Raw genomic sequence first — 21,699 nt, forward strand, 5'->3', positions numbered from 1 at the left:
ATTGAATGCATACTTCTATCCTTATTTTAGTTTAGAGACTATTTTGCACAGTAACATGGAGTTTCTCCCAAGGTAGACTATAGCTCTTAGCAGCTATTCTGTCAATGTTCACTTTTAAGCTCCCAAGACTCTTCAGTCTAAAGTTTCTTGGTTTCACTTTTCTCTTCCTACATGCTGACTACTTACACAGTTTGTCCCTAAGTCTAGGTTAACAACCCTCACAAAGGACTATGATAAAGACTTTTTGTGTATTAAGAGTCAAGTCTTTACAGTAGCAATTTACCTCAGACGTACAAAGAAAGTGATTCTCACATTTTCTTCTCCTACTGTAAGAACCAGTATAGATCTGATGCTTCTGGTAAAATCTGACTAGAGCAATCAGCGTATCTTCTAGCAACAGCACTAAATCAACCCTAATGTGAAAAGAAGCAGTGCATGTCAGCTCTCTGACTAGGAGCTACCAGATAGACCTTTCCTTCCATTGCAGTAAACTTGGTTTTTGGCAGTCTAGGCACTTCATTTTTCTCCTGTGACAGATTTATCTGAGACATAGGTCCACTGTACAGGGATTCCCCACCAGCACACCCTGCAGTGTCATCAATTATTCCACGAGTATTCACTGAGCATTACCAAAGACTAGGCACAAAACTGAGCCTAGGCCTAGATTGGGATGAGATATGTGATGTATAGAAGCCTCTCTAGTTTATTATTCCTGTGCACACAAGTTGCCCAAAGAGAAGACTTGTAGTAGCTTTTGTTGGTGTTTAAAAAAAAAGAATAAAAATAAAGGGTGCTTTTTAAAATTTTACCTAACCTGTCACTGTTAAGAGTTTTGTGCACTATAAACAGAATACTCATTTTTTTTTTTTTTTTTTTTTTTTTGGCTAAGACTCAGTGTTTCCATGATAGCACATTGAATATGTGGCTGAGAAGAAATGGTTTATAGCAGATCTCTGGGCTTGCTTATTAGATATGCTATGCCCAAGACTTGGGCTTTCCTTTTATCCAGTAAATATATGTTCAAATGATTATGCTATAGATAGCATTTTAGACTGAGGAATTCTACTTAGGATATAAAGTGAAAAAATCAATTTTCTTTTTTACTCTCTTTATATTCATCAGTTCATTCTACCATAATATTTAATGCAATAAGATGGTAGTCAGCAACCCATTTGCACTAAACAAACAATATTTATGAACTTTTTACAAATGCAAGTTTAAAACTAAAAGGAAACAAAACATGAACTATATAAATCACTGTAATTTTACTAAAAGAAAACCTTAAACAGTCACACACACACACACACAAAGTACACCAGTGTGCATTAAAATATATTCCAAGGCAGAAACTCATAATTATGTTTACAAGTGGAATACAAGATAGATACATTTTGAGTAATATATTCGACTTTATTAGATTTTTTGAAAAACTGACTGCAAAGTAGTACATCTATCAAAAGCAGTGATGCTCAAAATATGTTTTAAACCTCAAGGGTGGTGAGGGAGAAGTTCTTTGCTCTACCATTCAGTTTCAAATAATTAATACTTTGGGTTCATTTTTCAATGTTGGCTCCCTTTCTCTTACTACTTTATTAAGGATATGTTAGCAGCTTTTAAATTTTAATAATAATTATAATAAATACTATAAAAGTACTGTATGTTATTAAAGGACCATTTCTGATACCACTTTAAAACAGTGGGTCTTGTGGAAAAAATACATAAAACAAACACAAAGATTTATGTTCTGCCTCAGTCGATATTATTAATTTATTCATTTATATTGTACATTCAGTGCTTTTGGAAATGATTTAGAGCAGCTTCTAAAATACATAAAATACAACAAAATACATACCAAAAAGAAGTGAAGAATTTATGACAAAGGTAAACAAAGGTAGAAACAATAGAATAAATTCAAAAGTGACACAAAATGTATTCCCTAGAGTGAAATATCTAGCATTGGGTCTCAAATTTGGCACTGCACTATCTAATAGAAAAGCAAAAGGAGAGAAACACAGTTTCTTGAGTCATAGCTTCCAAAGTATGAAGATAGGTCAGTTTCTCAAGAGGCACATTTGTTGGTCATACAGACACCAAAGATAAATGTCTTCCCTAGACAAAATTTTATGATTTGTGTTCTTTAGGTTTCTGTTATTTTTAATATTTTAAAAAAATTATTAACATACTCACCTTAAATTAAATATATGTACAATTAAATATATGTAATTAAACAATTAAATATATGTAATTCTTTGAGTACCAAAGTCCAGGTACACAGCCTCTTAAACTTTTGCATAAATCCAAATCAATTAGCTTCAAAGATATCAGGTGAGATGATTCCCAACCATTTTTTAGTTACACACCATTTTGAATACCTGATGAAAATAATAGATTGCCCAAAATGTATATGCAATTTTAAGGTGCTCTTACACTTTCCCTTATGCAAAGTTAAGAATCTCCAAGCAAGAAAAATTACTGTGCACTACTTATTTTTGTGCACTACTTAAAAATTGTATGCACTACTTAATTTCCAGAAAATCCTAAATATCGTTTATTTTTGCAAAGATTTTGAGACATTGAGCAATAGTCAATTTGAGCCTCCAGTGTATCTGTTCTGTATTGGTGTGTAAACCACAGCCAGACAGGAGTTAATAGATTAAGCTTGGGGTGGGTGTGGAAAGAAACAGCAGAGCTTTATGGGGGAAGGGGAGAAAGAAAGAAAGGCAGGGAGGGGGAAAAGAAGAGGAGAAAAGAGAGAATAAAAATGATATATATAGTAAATGATTAATTTACTTGAAGACCTCTCTTCCTCTGCACTGAAGAAGGACATGGTAGAATTTCTCAGAGAAGGAGCTAAGGACTCCAGAAGGCCATAGAGAAATCATATTATTATGCCATCAAATGAATCCATAAACACTTGAAGTTTAAAGGTCTGTAGCGAAAATTTGATGGTAACAAGATTCTTAGCCTATAATATATATGCAGTCCATTTAAGTGTGTATTTGTGTGTGTGTGTGTGCGTGTGTGTGTATTCTCCAGTAAAAGAACTCACAAATGTTTTTATAATAAAAGATCATAGTGAATATCCTAATATATATGTCAGTTGCTGGATAGAAGGTAGTAAATTGTTGAAAGACAAATACCAAAATCCAAAAAATATCTTTGTTTTTTGAAGAGCTGACCTGAAGTCATTTTTCCTGACAGTACTTACATAATCAATTCAGTTGGTTTCAAATTAAGAAAATATATTCCTGTCAACTGCATAGAAGAGAATGTGAATCTTTCTATTCTTTCTGTAAAGGACATGTTTCCAGTTCATGTAAATATAGCAGCAAGATGTTTCCTATCAAACTTGAATTTCAGTCAAACTGAGAACCAAATCAATGATGCAATACCCTACACAACAGCAACAAAGAAAATAAAATACCTAGGAGTATATTTAATTAAGGAGGTGAAAGACCCATACAGGGAGAACTATGAAACACTGAGGAAGGAAACAGCAGAGGACATAAACCAGTGGAACCAAACCATGCTCATTGTTAAAATGTCTATACGACCCAAAGTGATCTACAGATTCAATGCAATCCCTACTAAAATGCCTACATCATTTTCTGAAGATCTAGAAAAGATAACTCTACACTGTGTATGGAACCAGAGAAGACCTCGTATAGGAAAAGCAATCTTAAGCAAAAAGAACAAATTGAGTGGGATAAATTTACCAGCCTTCCAGCTATACTATAAGGCTATGGCAATTAAAACAGCATGGTATTTGCACAAGAACAGAAACATAGACCAATGTAGCAGAACTGAGAACCCAGATATAAAACCATCCTCAAATAGCCATCTAATCTTTGACAAAACAGACAAAACATACACTGGGGGAAAGAATCCTTATTCAATAAAGGGTGCTGGGAAAATTGTATAGCCACATGTAGAAGACTGAAACAGGATCTGCACCATTCACCTCTTACAAAAATCAATTCATGGTGGATAACAGACTAAAATGTAAAGGCATGAAACTATAAGAATTCTAGAAGAAAATGTTGGAAAAACTCTTACAGACATTGGTCTAGGCAAAGAATTTATGAAGAAGATCCCAAAGGCAATCACAGCAACAACAAAAATAAAATTAAAAAGATTCTGCCCAGCCAAGGAAACTATCACAAGAGCAAACAGATAACCTACAGAATGGGAGAAAATATTCACAAGCTGGGCTGATAAATAGAATCTGCACAGAACTCAGGAATATTGCATGAAAAAATCAAACAACTTTATCAAAAAGTGGGCACTGGACATAGAAAATTTTCAAAAGAAGATAGACTAATGACCAATGAAAATATGACAAAATGCTCAATATCTCTAATCATCAGGGAAATGCAAATCAAAACCACAATGAGATATCACTAAACTCCAGTAAGAATGGCTTTCATCAAAAAGTTCCAAAATAATAAATGTTGGTGCGAATGAGAGAGATAGAAATAATCATACACTGCTAGTGGACTGCAAACAAGTACAACCTCTGTGGAAAGCAATATGGAGATACCTCAAAGAGATACAAGTGGAACTAACATTTGATCCAGCAATCCCATTACTGGGCATATACCCAAAAGGAAAAGGGACATTCTATAAAAAAGACATCTGCACTTGAATGTTTAAAGCAGCATGATTCACAATTGCAAAGATGGAGAAACAACCCAAGTGCTCATCAATACATGAGCAGATTGATAAAATGTGGTATCTGTATACCATGGAGTACTACCCAGCCACAAAAAAACAATGGTGATCTAGCACCTCTTGTATTATCCTGGATAGATCTGGTCCATCCTACTAAGTGAAGTATCACAAGAATGGAAAACAAGCACCACATGTACTCACCATCAAGTGGTATAAAGTGATCAGTATTTATGTGCACATATAGTAGTAACCTTCATCAGGTGTAGAACAGATGGGAGAGGTGGAGGCGGCAATGGGTATATTCACACCTAATGGGTGTGGTTTGCACCATTTGGGGGATGGACACACTTGAAGCTCTGGCTTGGGTGGGGCAAAGGCAATATATGTAATGTAAATATTTCTACACCTGTAATATGCTGAAATAAAAAATATATAAATACTGTGTAAAAGTTACTAACTAGGTATGTATGTTGATTCCAAATAGCTACCTTCCTAGATATTTTATAAGTGTAAAATCAGTGTAGAGAATATTGTGATAACGTAAGTCCATATATCCATCCAGTAAAGAATAATCTCTAATAATAGGCTTTTATAGGGACCAATAAATTTTTAATCAAATTATTTTAAGATGGATTTTGGCCCATTTTAACCAAATAGTAGAGATACGTAGTGCATAATTGGGTCCGAATCACTGATGCAAAGAGCAAGGTAAGGTTAACAGAAATCCCACATATTTAACATTATTCTTAATGGACTTTTCCATAAAGTCATAAATAATATAAATAGTGCAATAATGAAGTGACAGTACTTCAAGCTGGCATACTCTTCAAATAGAAAAGTTGAAATAAAAATCCCAGGATACTAATTACCAAGAATGGAGTTACTATGTATTGTAAATGGAATATCTACTAAGTTAATAGGATCATAATTTAGTGGGAATAAAATCTTGATTTAAAAAATGGTAAATTATTTAATTCTTATTCTACTCTGCCTTGTTAACTTCTCTTTGTCTTTTAGGTATATGCTTAAATGTCTCTTTTTTTCAGGGAGCCTTCCTACAGGCTTGTCCTTAATCTCTAAGGATAACCACAGTAGGAATAGGAGGTGTATTCTGGATTTTTTGCTTATGTGGCAGAGTCTGCATACGAATCTCCTTTGCTAGCTTCTTCTCTATTACCCTCAGGACTAATTAACACACCATAGCCCTTAAATTAACCAGTGTTTCATTTTCTCATTAACTGAGCAACCAGTGATTACTGACATTTCCTTTTTGTGTTTAAAACACTTTGAAATGGTCTCTTGGTTGATGAGCACACTATATTTAAGAATTATATTTGAATTTTATCCAATAAATTGATGTTAGCAAAGAGGTGAACTCAAAATCTGGGGTTGTCAGCTAAATGTCTAGAGAAAAAATATCATATGAATGCAGGGGAAAATCCTAGGACAATAAACTCTGAATTAGAGGTGAAGATCATAATGATAGGTTGATATCTCCCTAATAATATCTCTAATAGTCGAGATGAGCTGAGGGAGATAATCCAGAAAAGGGCATATTTATAGTAATTGTGAAATTCCAAGCATGGTTTGAAGTATTCTATGTGCCTTTATTCATTTTATCTCTCCAATGACCTAGTACTATTATCTCCAACTTACACATATAGACAGTGCAAGAAGCCAGAATAACTTGAAGAAAGGACAATAAATATGCTTAATTGCAGAATGTAAACCTATTAATTTATAGTTTTCAAAGATATAGTCCCTAACCTTAGCACCTGCCATGTATCCTAGACACCTTAAAACAAAAAGATCTCCTAAAATTCTGAAAATCACAATAAAACCATTTATCTTTTAAATCTCTTGGATTCAAAAGACAATGGTATCTAAAAGTGTGTGGTTCAATTCCATTATGAACATTCATGAAATGACATTCATGAAGCAAAAGAAATTTTTTCAGTGTTATTGAGGTATACTTGATCAATAAAGTTGTGTATATTTTAAATGTGTGGCATAATGATTTCATATGCACATACACTATAAAATGATTATGACAATCAAGCTATTTAAGATACTTATCACCTCACTTACTTGCTGTGTGTGTGGTTAGAATACTTAAGATCTATTCTCTTAGTAAATTTCAAGCATATGATAAATTATTATCAACTATAATCAACATACTATGTATTGGTCTCTAGGATTCATTCATCTTATAATTGAAAGTTTGTACCCTTTTACCAACATCTTATTATTTCTCCCACCCTGATCCCTGGTACTCTCCTTTTTATTCTGTTTCTGTGAGTTTGGTCATAGATTCCATATATACCACATATAAAGGAGATCATGCAGCATTTGTCTTACAGTGTCTGGCTCATTTCACTTAGTATAATGTCCTCCAAGTTCATTTATGTTGCCACAAATGTCAGAACTTCCTCTCTTTTTAAATGCTGAAATAGTAATTTATTTCCTTTGAATATGTATCCAAAGTTTGGATTCCTGAATCATGTGGTAGTTCTATTTTTAATTTTTTGAGAAACCTCCATACTGTTTTCCATAATACTGTTTACCATTTACATGTCTACCAACAATGGATAAGGGTTCCCTTTTCTCCACAACTTGACCTACACTTGCTATCTTTTGCCATTTTATAGTAGCTATCTTAACAGATAGTGTGAGGTGATACGTCCTTGTGGTTTTGATTTGCATTTCCCCGATAATTTGTGATGATGAGTACTTTTCATATATGTGTTTGCTATTTGTATGACTTCTTTGAAGAAATATCAGTTCAAGCTCTTTCCCCATTTTTAAATTGAGTTACTTGGGATTCCTTTTGCTATTGAGTTGTGAATTATTTACATACTTTGAAGATTAACCCATTATTAGAATATAGAGTTTGCACATATTTTCTCTTATTACTTATATTGTCTTTTCATTTTGTTGCTTATTCCCTTTCTTGTGCATAAGCCTTCTAGTTCAATGTAGTCTCTATTGTTTATTTTTGCTTTATTTGCTGGTGCTTTTAGAGTCCTATGCAAAAAAACCACTGCCCAGACCAATCTCATAGGGTTTTTCCCCTGTTTTCTTTTAAGAGTTCTGAAGGTTTAATTCTTACGTTTAAGTCTTCAACCCATTTTTAGTTGATTTTTTGTGTATGGTGTAAAATAAGGGTCCAATTTCATGGTTTTAAGTGTAGATATCCAGTTTTTCCAACACTATTTTTGTTGAAGAGACTATGTTTTGCCCACTGTGCATTCTTGGTGCTTCAGTTGAAGATTATATGATCATATATTTGTGGGTTTATTTCTGTGCTATTCTCTACCACTATTCTATGTATTTGTTTTTATACCAGTATCATTCTATTTTTATACTGTAGTTTTGTAGAATGTTTTGAAATCAGGAAGTGTGATGTCTCTAGATTTGTTCTTCTTGCTCAAGATTGTTTTTCACTGTTTGAGGACCTTTGTTCCTCCATATGAACTTTTGGATTTTTTTCATATTTCTGTAAAATAGTAACTGAAATTTTGATACAGAATGCATTGAATTGGGAGATTGCTGTGGATAGTATGGATATATTAGCAATATTAATTCATCCACCCCATGAACATGGGATATATTTCCATTTATTTGTGTGTTCTTCAATTTTTTTAATGAATGTTTTATATTTTTCAGTGTACAGGCCTTAACCTCCTTGGCTAAATGCATTACCAACTAATTTATTTATTTTGATGCTATTGGAAAGGGATTGCTTTTTAAATTTCTTTTTCAGATAGTTGTTAGTATATAGAAATGTAACTCATTTTTCTATAATGATTTTGTATACTGCAATTGTATTTGTTTATTAGTTCTAATATTTTTTGATGGAGACATTAGAGTTTTCTATACATAAGATCATGTCATCTGCAAAAGAGACAATTTCATTTCTTCCTTTTAGATTTAGATGACATGAATGTACATATTTTTGCTTAATTGCCATGGCTAGGACTTCCAGTATTACATTAAATAGAACTAATAAGAATGAACATCCTTGTCATATTCCTGATTTTAGAAGAATGGCTTTTAGCTTTTTACCATTGAGCATGATGTTAGCTTTGGGTTTGTGATAGTCTTTATTGTGTTGAGGTACATTTCCTCTATATCTAATTTATTGAGAATTTTTACTGTGAAGGATGTTCAATTTCACCAACTTTTTCTTCATCTAATGAGATGATCATATGATTTTTATTTTTTATTCTGTTAATGTGGTATATCACATTTATTGATTGAACCATTCTTGCATCCCAGGAATCAATCACACTTGATCAGGGCCAAACTAAAAGAATCTTTGACATCACTTATTTAAAAACAACTATTTCATAAATGAAAAAGTTGTGTACCAATAAAGATGGAATAACCTGTATTAATTGTATATAAAAATTAACTTAAAATTTAGTGGCTTAAGCTAAGAATGTCATATAGTTTTTGAGATGCAGCAATTCAAATGTAGTTTAGTTACATATTTCTGGTTTTGGATCTTTCATGAAGTTGCAGTTGCGCTTTTGCCTGGGCTGCATTCTTATGGCTTGACTGAGGCTGAAGGAACTATTTCCAAGTTCACTCATGTGGCTATTGATAAGACGTTTTAGTTCCTTGCCGGGTAGGTCAATCCATGAGGCTTTCCCAAGATCACATGATCTAAGAAAGGCCCTTCCAAGAAGGAGTGATCTTAGAGAGAGAGGAACCAAGTTGGATGTTCTATCTTATGATCTATACTCAGAAGTGGCATACCATCTATTCTGTTATAATTGATTGGTCACATACACCAATCTTAGTGCAATTCACAGTAAGGGTTGGAAGGCATTGCGGGGTCATCTTTAAGTCTGAATAACACAGAGCTTTTGACTTGGAATTCAAAGACTTGTGCTAATAAACTCATTTAGATAGTAGAAAAAAAAAAAGAAAACCTGTCTTTTCCTTGCCCTCATGATGCCCTCAAGATACTCTTCATCTTTAGAAAAGATGACTCTGTATATAAATTGTCTTTCTGCTTTTGAGATACTAGATATTCACCTGATTCTTTATCATTCTTGGAAAACATAAAGCAATAGTGTATTCGAGCAGTAAAGAGGTACACTGAATGCCCCCTAAAATCCTTAATTCCCTTACTTTTGTGTAGCCTCCAGCTAAATCAATAAATTTACTAGAAAATTCTATTGTTTAACAGAAGTCAATATAGCTTTCTTAACGGGAGGAATTGAACGGAGTGGCAGTGCAATTTGTAACTTTCAGGTGCCACGATCTCCATTATTTTTGAAGCCCGAATTTATCCTTCTGGAATCTATGAATAGTTCTGCAAGGACTTAGGAATTCCTCTTTGATGTTTTCCTGATAAGCTTTCTGCATGCTTCAAGACAGAACACTAAATTAAGTTAGTCCCAAAGCTAACCTACACACTAAGCTGGCAATTCTCACATTCTTTATTCAGTTTAAATTAGGCTAGTAGGGGTGATGTAATAGAGAATGACAATTAGGTTTTCAGCTTATTATTATAGAGAGTTTTGCATAGTGTAGAACTTGCTCTAAATTTGCCTCTTTAAACACTTTAAAAAAATAAGACGTATTTTTCCGTGTATCACTTAGGCATAATGAATGTATAAAATCTAGAGTGGGCTTGCAATCAGGAAGAATTAGAGCAAGAAAGAAATATTTTTGTGCTGATCTTTACTGCTCAGAGCAACAACTTACATGAAATAAATGTAGTTTAAACATCAGCTGGTCTCCGCTTCATTCATTTTAAGAGATAGGCTCTTTTATCTTATTGATTTTTCTCTGCTCATTACAGATCACTTCATCCCCCTTTGATTTTTTTCTCTTACCGACTTGGCACTTCTTGTAGGTGCTTCACTTCTTACTAATGGCAATTGCTGGCTATTGACCAACTATGACATGACTACTGAATCGAAACTTTTTACATCATTATAGCTCAATATTGGTAAGTGCAGTTTTATATACTCCAAATTAGCTCTGCAAATGGCATTTAGAAATGTAGGGGCTAGCAAGGACAGAATCATAATATAAATGTACAACAATACAATCACAGTTTTTGTGTCTCCTAATACTATAGAGTAAAACAATTTTACTGATCTAGAATTGGGTGAAGGAGAAAATTCCACAAATACCCTGTACTTAATGGTGTAAAGATTCTTTCATTGCTATTTTTATTCCATTTGATAATAGAACTGCAAAAATAAAATTAATCCTATACAGTGAATACTTAGCCACTGGGTAAACAAGCCAATGAACACATTGCTTTTATTTATATATTTTTCTTTTTTTTCAGATGTAACATTTGACAAGCCCAAATCTCTGAAGGATAGTAATTGCTATTTAGACCACCTTGCCAGTCAGGAGTGGCAGAAAACAGATTATATTGTGCATTATATTCACTGTTTTCTAACCTGTTTCTATGACCTAGTGCACTTACTGAATCTTCATTTTTCCTATAGGTTGCATTTGTAATGTAACATAGTCTACAGGCTATGTGCCTGTAGCCCCAAATGGAAATAATTCCTTTGTGAAATGTGAATGTTTTGAAAAATATGAATATCAGAAGATGGAAGAGGCATAAAAAAATGATATGAGAAAAGAAGATAAAACAAAATTTAAAAAAATGTAGAGAACCTTATGGCTTTTGTCATACTTGCCAGAGCCCCAGAAGTGATGTACACATCTTATACAGGATACCCTCGTAGGAAGTGAAGGAAATATAAGATGAAGAGCTGAGTATTGAGATTTTTTTTTTTTTTTTCAAATTCTCATTTGGATACAGAACTTTTTCTCTTTTGGCTTGAGAATATAACTACATAATCATTCATGTGAATGATGTAAGTCAACACTTTCTTATTGACTTCCTTTCCTATTCTCCTCAGCGGTTGTACTATACCTTTACTACTCTCCTGGCATCCTTAGTCTGCCTCCTGATTTAAACTCTCATTTGGCCTTCAAATATGGCTCAGTCCTTTCCACTCAGAAAATGGACAAAAAGAGTGATGCATTTTATCTTCTCTCTTCTGACAGACTCTCAAGAGTAATCTACACCATTTTCATTCTTATGCCTCCATTGAGGCTTTCTAAATTTCTTCTAATAAAGTATTTTTAAGAGCAGTTTTAGGCCGGGTGCGGTGGCTCATGTCTGTAATCCTAGCACTCTGGGAGGCCAAGGCGGGCGGATAGCTCTAAGTCAGGAGTTCGAAAGCAGCCTGAGCAAGAGCAAGGCCCCGTCTCTACTATAAATAGAAATAAATAATTGGCCAACTAATATATATAGAAAAAATTAGCCGGGCATGGTGGTGCATGCCTGTAGTCCCAGCTACTCGGAAGGCTGAGGCAGGAAGATTGCTTGAGCCCAGGAGATTGAGGTTGATGTGAGCTAGGCTGACGCCACGGCACTCACTCTAGCCTGGGCAACAAAGTGAGACTCTGTCTCAAAAAAAAAAAAAAAAAAAAAAGAAAGAAAGAAAAAAGGAAAGAGCAGTTTTAGATTCACAGCAAAAATGGGCAGAAAGTAAAGAAATTTCCCATATACTCCTAGGTCCCACACATGCATAACCTCCCCCATTATCAACATCCCCTACCAGAGTGGCACATTTGTTATAATACAGTTGATGAATCTACACTGACACATCATTATCACCCCAAATCCACAGTTTACATTAAGGTTCACTCTTGGTGTTGTACATTCGTGGGTTTGGAGAAATGTACAATGACATGTATCCACCATCATAGCATCACATAGAGTAGATTCACTGCCATCAAAATCCTCTGTGTTCTGCCTGTTCATCCCTCCCTCCCCTCAACTTCTGGCAACCATTGATCTTTTTACTGTTTCCATAGTTTTGCTCTGTCCAGAATGTCATATAGAAGGAATCATACAGTATATAGCCTTTGCAACACTGGCTCCTCTGCTTAGTACTATACATTTGTTTCCTCAATGTCTTTGCATGGTTTGACAGCTCGTTTTTTTTAGCATTAATAAAATCCCATTGTCTGGATGTACTAAAGTTTATCCATTCGCCTACTGAAGAATATCTTGGTTGCCTCCAAGTTTTGGCAATTATGAAGAAAAGATGATATAAACTGATATAAACATGTTTTTATTATAACACATTGTTTTGTGTGTGTGTACGTAAGTTTTCAACTCCTTTGAGTAAATACCAAGGAGTATAATTGCTAGATCCTATGGTAAGAATATATTTAGTTTTGTAAGAAACTTTCACACTATCTTCCAAAGTAGCTATATGTTTTCATTCCCACCAACAATGAATGAGAATTCCCATTGCTCCATATCCTCAACAGCATTTGGTGTTCTCAGTGCTCTGGATTTTTGCCATTCTAATAGTTAGGTAGTAAGAACTCATTATTGTTTTAACCAGTTAGTCTTACATTCATTGAACTGTGTTTTTCCCTCTACTACTCCACCAAAACTGCTTAAAACTGACTTCTTGATTGTCAAATAAACTTTTAATTGTTCCCCTGCATTGATTTCTTTGCAAAATCTATTTTCTCCTCCCAAGGATTACCTGGCAATACTATTTTGATTTTTCTTATCACTTACTGTTATTTATCTGGCTGAAATACAAATATATTAGTATTTCATATGCTCTACTGTTCACAGATGAACATCATATTCTTGTTATGATCTTTCTACAGTCCCTATATCGACTATATAAAATTATTTGTCCAGTATTAAACTTTCTTTTGAATGCAAGATTTATTTTGCTTCACCTACCAAACTTTGATAATCCATGTAGTTCTCCAATAGAAGCCTCAAGTATATTATGCCCCCCAAATAATAGTAGTAATAATACTAATTATTATAATGGTAGAAATAATAATATAGTTTATCATCATTATTTGTTTTTTGGAGATAAAACCCCTTGAGAGGGAATTAATCCACATGTTTTATTGTGGACAAAATTGAGCATCAGAATCAAGAAAAGTGCACAATATCAAAAAGCCAGTACAGGAGTCTCTTGTTTGAATCATTGTGATTTTCTACATATAATATCATATCATCAGCAAAGAGTGAGAGTTTGACCTCTTCTGCCCCCATTTGGATACCCTTAATTCCCCTCTCTTGTCTGATTGCCCAGGCAAAGACTTTCAGCACTATGTTGAAGAGAACTGGAGATAGTGGGCAATCTTGTCTGGTTTCAGTTCTAAGTGGTAATTAGTATATATTTTATATACAACTTATAGTTTTAATAACTAATTTGGCTGTTTATCTTTCAAAGCTAAGCAAATAGAAAGAAAGGAAGGTTTCACTGAATAATATTTCAATAGATAATTTATTTAAGTTGAGAGCCTTGGCCAGGCATGGTGGCTCACACCTATAATCCTAGCACTTTGGGAGGCTAAGGCAGGGGGATTGCTTGAGACCAGGAGTTCAAGACCAGCCTGAGCAAAAACAAGACCCCATCTCTACAAAACAGAAAAATCATCCCACATGATGGTCCACACCTGTAGTCCCAGCTACTCAGGAGGCTGAGGCAGAAGGATTGCTTGAGTCCAGGAGTTTGAGGTTGCAGTGAGCTATAGTGCACTTTAGCCTGCGTGACAGAGCAAGACCCTGTCTCAAAAAAAGAAAAGAAAGAAACATTTCATGGCTCTCCAAATTAAATAGTGTTTATTTTCAAAAACAAATAAAACCTCACTTAGTAACTCTGTCCCATTTTGGTAGAAATGCCTTGTAAGGGTATTAGTTTTGTATAAAGTGATATAAGAATGTCCTGATTAGTCATCACAATATAGATGTTTCCTACATTACCAGGCATTCTTTTTTTCCCCAGCTTTATTAAGGTAAAATTCACACGTAAAAACTGTGATGATTTAAGGTTTGTAATGTTATATTTTGATATATATTTACATTGTAAAATAATTACCACAGTCAAGGTAATTATTTCCATCACCCCAGTTAGTTACATTGTCTATGTGTGGTCAGAATACTAAAGATCTACTATCTTAGCAAATTTCAAGTGTACAATTCATTATTATTAACTATAATTACCATGTTGTACATTAGGTCTCTAAAATTTATTCATTTCATAATTAAAAGTTTGTACACTTTGACCAAGATTAGTGTTTTACCTGTTTGGGGGAATTGTTTTAAGAAGAAACAATACTGGACATCTGGAATTTAGACTTGGCTAAATGAAATTAAAACTTGTATTCTCAAAGTAACTTATTATTCTTATTTTTATTATGGAATTGGTGACTTTCTTTTTTTAGGCAAGGCTGGCAGAGAATTTAAATATGCTAATGTTTGAATCTAAAAATCATCCAGTAATGCAGGTGAAATTAACTAGGGTAGATTATATGGCACGGTTTTATGCATAATTTACTCAAATGAATAATTTAAAAATACATTTTGCTATTGAGGATACTTATTTGTTTTAACTTAGTATTTGTAAAATTTAACCCATTGTTGTACAACAGCATAGCTCCCATCTACCAGCCATTATCACAGCACAGCATCCTCTGACTAACTCTTTTCTAGAAATTCATTATAATTTTACTGAGCATATATTATTAGATTAGTTCCTTTATCTGACTGTGTGTATCTCAAAAATTGGAACTATAGTTCAATTAAACTATCAGTGTCTAACACAGTAGCTCATCGTAGCTAGTATTAATTGAAATTGTTTAGAAGCAAATAAAGGACAGAAAATCAATGCTAAAAAAAAAAAACCTGGAGGGAAAATATATTATAAGAACCCAATTTCAGGACATACAATGGTATGAAAGTAGCCAGAACTTGTAAATTCCTGAATTAGAAACTCAAATGCTGTTGAAAACAACAAAATGAACCAAAACATACAAAGTCCCTATTCACTTTTCATTTTTGTTCATTTCTCCCTTTGTCACCTCAGGTTTTTTTGATATCCAAATCAGTTTTGGCTACACCCAAGCCCGCATTGCAGAAAACGTGGCTGAGTTTTTACATTTTAACCATTCAGTAAACATTCCCACATGTGAGTTGAATTTTATTGCAAATTCTAAATATTTTAATGGATTCTGAATGACCCAGCTTAGGTCAGGTACACACCTAGAGCTTTGTTAGTGTGGCCAGGAAAGGGGGTCAGACTGCCCTATAATTATGTGAATATAGGTGTGAAGCATCTACCCAAGAGGCATAACTAGGTATGCCCATATAGTACTCAATATAAGTTTGATAAATTGAAAAGATGAATAAATGAGCTAATGAATAAATGGATGAATCACATGAAAATACACAATTCACAGACAATGTTTTCATCAATAAGCTTTGATTGATATATTTTTGGAAAGGGAAGTACTTTTTCCCTGGTGACAGGTAAGATAATTATTAAAGAAGAATCTTGTGATTAACATTCTCGGATATTTGTTTTTCTTCCTTTTCTGCCTGCTATATTTGTTTTTACTTCAGATTAGTTGGGGAGCCTTTAAAGTACAGAATTTGTTTTTTATTTGTTTTTATTCTGCTGTGAGAGAATCGGTAGTTTTCACATAACAGGATGTTCAGTGTATGTTTTTAGGACTGCTATATTTATTAGTGTCCTCTAGTGATTCATCTTGAACAAAGATGTTCGTAAACAAAACATAGGAACAGTGCAGATATTATCACTGGAATTCCCAGTTTCTACTTGCCCTAACTTAATTCCTTTTCTCTAATTGAGTGATATTTTCTCACCCATTTTTTCAAAGCTCTTTCTTTTTAAATTTTATTTTTAATTGACATATAACGATTGTACATATTTAGGGAGTACTATGTGATGTTTTGATACATGCATACATCCTGTAATGATCAAATCAGGGTAATTAGCATATTCATCACCCTAAATATTTATCATTTTTGTGAAATGGGAACATTCAAAACCCTCTCTTCTAGCTATGTAGAGATATAAAAAATTACATTTAGAAAGAAATAAGTTCTGGTGTTTTATTGACCAGTGGGGTGACTATAGCTAACAATATAGCATTGTATATCAAATCTCTTTCTTGAGGTTGCAGTGCACTAGGCTAGGATGTAAGCTAAAAATAGAGTATGTATCTTCAATAGCAACTTAAGTAAAATAATCCAAGATGCATTCCAAGAGGCAATAGCAGAGTGAATAAACAGAAGTGTGATTCTGGGTAGATCTCTGACCTGCATCATGAGCTTGTGGCTTGTGTATACTACTTTAATATGACCATGTGTGTGGATGGATCAGCTGGCTCTATTTAAAGTTTTAGACATAGGTTAATCCTCCCTGACCACTACCCCCTTTCTTTAGGACTTACCTAGCAGATTTATGACAATTCTGGGGCATTCCTGAGGTGACCGGTAAGTTGCCATCATAGTTTTCTTTTACTGTGCCCTTTCTACAAAACCCAAATCAAGAGCTTGTGACACAGTTCTTGGAGGGAGATACTTCTTTGACAATATGCCCAGATTCCCTTTCTTGGTATGTCAGTGCTGATTGTTGGGAGTAATCTCGCGTGTAATAAGATGAGTAATAAGTGTAATGAGAGTAATAAGATGATTAGTAAGCTTCATCTTATTAATATTGCAGGAAAACATTTATATAGCAACTGTACATATACACACTTTTTAAAGGAGAACTTAAATTTTAAACAGCAATATTTACATATTTATCCTATAATTTTTGTCATCCTTTGAGATGAACATTATGGACATACTACATAATTTTCAAGTTTGAAAACTGGTTAATCGGATAAAACAGGAAGAATTATTCACTACTGTTAATTAACCACAACAAAAGTAGTATTAAAACTATGCTTTTAAATTTCATTATGTTAAATGATTTTTTAATGGTCTCATAATCATAAAACCAAACTTTTTGTACATATTAAATGTCTAATTATATTATCTCCATTTAGAATAAAACAACTCAATTAATTTAATTTTTAAAATTTTTTTACTAATAGAAGTTAACCTTTTTAAAAATCTGAATATTTATGGATGTCAGGGGATAAATTCTTATTATCCAATTGTTAGTTGAAGTATAGTATTCGTGTCAGATTAGAAAACATTGTGTAGTCTGAAAGGGCCCAGTTTTAAAAAATTAGGAGATATGAGTTGAGTCATGCATTTAAGTAGCTATATGTACAGCGGAAAACTCATACAATCTCTACACATCCCTTTCTCTTCCATAAAATTTACCGTGTTCTATTGCATCCATTATAATTTTAAATGCCTCTATAAATATACAAAAGTCTATTTAGTGTTATTTTTTCTTTTAAATCATGGAATTTGATTAATCTGCAGAATTTGCATTATACCTTTCCATTTTTTTGATCCCTCAGAGAGTTGTGATACCTAAACAAAATGAATATATTATGAAGATTTTTCAAAATTCAAAATTAGAAATCTTATTTCTTATTCATTCTGTAAATTAACATAATATTAATGAATACCAGCCATGTGCTAGGCATTTCTGTTGCATATCAATGGCAGTTACAAACTTCTGTCTTTCAAGAAAGAGCATATACAGAAGTTTTAAACTGCCCATCAATGAGTTCTACTGCTTACAGAGATATATTTGATTTGGCCTGCTGTGTTGATTGCATGGTTTTACTTATTTTTATTTATTTGTTAATTGAAAGGTGATTTTTACATAAAAACATGGATTTCTGCTTTGTTTTGAAAAAAATCAAAATATGTCTTCTTTTGCATGACAAAAAATGACTGAAAGTAATAACCTTCTATTTTCAGGTAGGACCATCACTCTTCAATTGATTTAATATGCATTTACTTGCTCCTCCTGGCTTTTTTTTTTTTAGTTCAATCCTTGGTATACAAACCTAAAGTAGCTGGATAAATATCTCATTTAGGGAAGCCATACTGAACTAAATTTTCGGTGAGAGCTCCAATATCAGTGCTAAAATAGCCACTATATGTACCAAAGTGATGATTTTGTTAAGAAATTAGCATAAAAATAGGATAAAAGACATAATACACTTGTGAGAATCCAGGTCAAGGTAATTTGACAAAACATTCACACCATCTAAATTAATTTTGGGGTTAGGCTATTTATGTACAAGCAGAAGGATATTCTATGCACTTTTCAAACATTAACTATTTAGGGATAAATACCAGCTCTTTCTTCATCATTGAATTTTACCAAAGTGTTTACATAAGCCTTTAGGACAGTAGATAGGAAATAAAAAAGAATTGTAAAGGAATGAGAAAATTTATCAGTATGAAAGAAGGATAAAAGAAAGAAAAGGGGTTGATGTATGAAGAGAGAGAAATAGAAAAGCAAAATAAAGACTACTTTATATAATACTTTTGTTGCCCAGTAGGACTTGGTGGCTATATGCTATACTACCAGCTAAACAAATAAAGGAAAATAAAGCAAAATAATAATTTTAGTTCAGAGATGGTCATCTAAATGAGTATGTAAATATTGTGTTTGGTTGCTTGTTTTTGTTTAACTTGTGATTTACAAAGTTAACTTCATTTAGTATAAAAGAATTATCAAAAAGTTTAGAAACAACATAAACATCCATCAATGAGGGTGTTGATTAAAATAAATTATTATCCTTATAACATAAAAACTTTGTAGTGTCAAAACCAGGGCTAATTTATCCATTAGTGACAATAGCCATAGAATCTAAGGTCCACAATTCTTTTAGGGACCCACAAAAATGGTTAATTTTAATTTCTTTTATAATCAGAAAAAAATGAATATAATAATCATAAATAATTCAATCTGGATTATATTAATCTTTATACCAATGTAATCATAATATAATTTTAAAAATTTTAATGGAGATAAGGGCTGAAGAATATCAAAGTGCCTGAGGCCTACAAAAGTCATAATTCAGCCCTGAATGAAAGAATAAGACAATTCTCATTGTGTATTGATATGAGATCATCTTCAAGGCATTTTTAAAAATAGCAACAACAAAAAAGCAAAGTACAGGACTGTATATAATGTACGCTACCAGTTTATGTGTTATAGACAATAACAGTTTTATACATCTAGTGTATGTATGAATAACTTTGGAATATAGACAAGAAACCTAAAACATTATTAGGCTTTGAGAAAGCAACTGCCTATCTGGTGAGTAGGGATGAAGTTTTTCACTAAATATCCTTTTGTACATTTTGAATTTTGAACCTTATAAATCTATTATCCGTTAAAAAATTTTAATAAAGTAAAATAGGTTTTCATAATATGGAATCAACTGATCATTAGGATGCATTTCTCCTTTTATGGTATCAATGTATACTTTCAAATTAACAAGCCATTTTAAAATATAATGATTACTATCCAGATATCATATGCTTTTTCTGTAATTAAAACACAAATATAATGTCTCCAACAAATTCCAATTATAGCATCAGTTCAATTTAGAAATGGCAAGATTTTGTAAAGATTTACATATTCAGTGAATGCCTTGATGAAGTTTGGTTTTCTTTTCTGAGGTGCTTGTCTAGTTTCTAGGTTTTAAAAATACAAATTTCACTCCCTTCCCTCCCTCCTGCCAATATCAACCACCAAATCCTAACATTTCATTGAAGAAGTCAGTTGTAGACATATCTATTACAGATTATAAACCCATGGAGCTTCTATCTTATGGCTCTGCAATGCCTCAGTAAACTCCGATTGCTAAAGAATGCAGTGTGTGTTTCTCTTTTTTTACCTGGTGACATTGATGCTAAGATGATTGTTCAGTGCACATATACAGCCAGTCACAACACCCTTGTCTCTTTCAATTTAATGTCTTTCAATTTTCCTTTCAAACCTGATAGTGACTCACTTCTTATTCATTGCCAATACACTATCCTTGATCTTGGAAACACTGCATCACTGCATGGGACTAAATGTTGATTAATATAATCCTCCTGTACAAGACTTAATCTTCTCCCAAGTGATTAGGGCAGTGAGAGAGAGACATCCTACTCCATACCTGACTCTGTTCTCAAACACCACCTTCCTTTTTTCTTGCCTATCCTTCAACCACAGTCTCAAGTTTGCTTTCTGCAGTTGTTATTCTGTGGGTTGCTTGCTCAGCTACAGTCAATTAAAGCCATTTAATACTTAGTACTTGCCTCAGCTCTATCCACTTTTGTTTTTCAGCCAGCTGACATAACATTTAAAAAAGAATCTTTAAGACAGAGAGATTCTGCATACATAAAACCCTAAAATTAGGTCACTGGCACACATTCCTTTAAGAAACAATTCAATGGCAGAGATGCTGGAAAATATTTAAATCAAGTAATACCACAGGAGTATATTTAATAATAGTGTTGCAGCTAAACTGTAATGGACCAATGTAGTAAACACATATAGTAAACCATTAAAATTCATGTTTACAAAGAGATTTTAGACAAATATTTCTGATACAAGGTATAAAAACAGAATGTAAATTATATATACTGTATTGTTCTAATTATATAAGCAAAAAGTATATACATGTATATGCATAGACACACGTAATACTGGAATATCAGAAATTCTTAGGATGGTGGAATTATTGCTTCTTTACACTGTAAATTTCCAAACTTTGATATGACACTTTTACTATTAGAAAGATGCCATTTTCATGATTCACTCTAAGAAATGCCTGACAGACATATTTTTATTTGTATTTATTATATCTTCTCTTAGACATACCGCTTTTCATTATTTTTTACTGATTGCTGCAAGTCTAACAATATTCTTCCTTAATTCAACAAGTTGCACCTCTCATGTACTTTATGCTATTGCTATATTTTACATCTCCATTTCCTGCATCTCTCGTCCTTTACTTTCATTTTATTGCCATATTTTAATTTGTACATGGATTAAAATGTAGCCTTGTAATATTATTTTGAAGAACATTATTTTCACAAGATTAGGACATGATTAAAAAAAAAAACAGAGGTTCTTGTGTTTATACATTGATTTTCCATTTCTATTTTGCGTTCTCTCCTTCTTGTAAATTGAAGTTTCCATCTTGTATTATTTCCATCCAACCTGAAAAAAAAATGTCTTTTAGTATTACTTGTAGTGTTATCTTCTTGAA

This window comes from Microcebus murinus, chromosome 11 (assembly GCF_040939455.1).
Source record: "Microcebus murinus isolate Inina chromosome 11, M.murinus_Inina_mat1.0, whole genome shotgun sequence".
NCBI lineage: Eukaryota > Metazoa > Chordata > Mammalia > Primates > Cheirogaleidae > Microcebus > Microcebus murinus.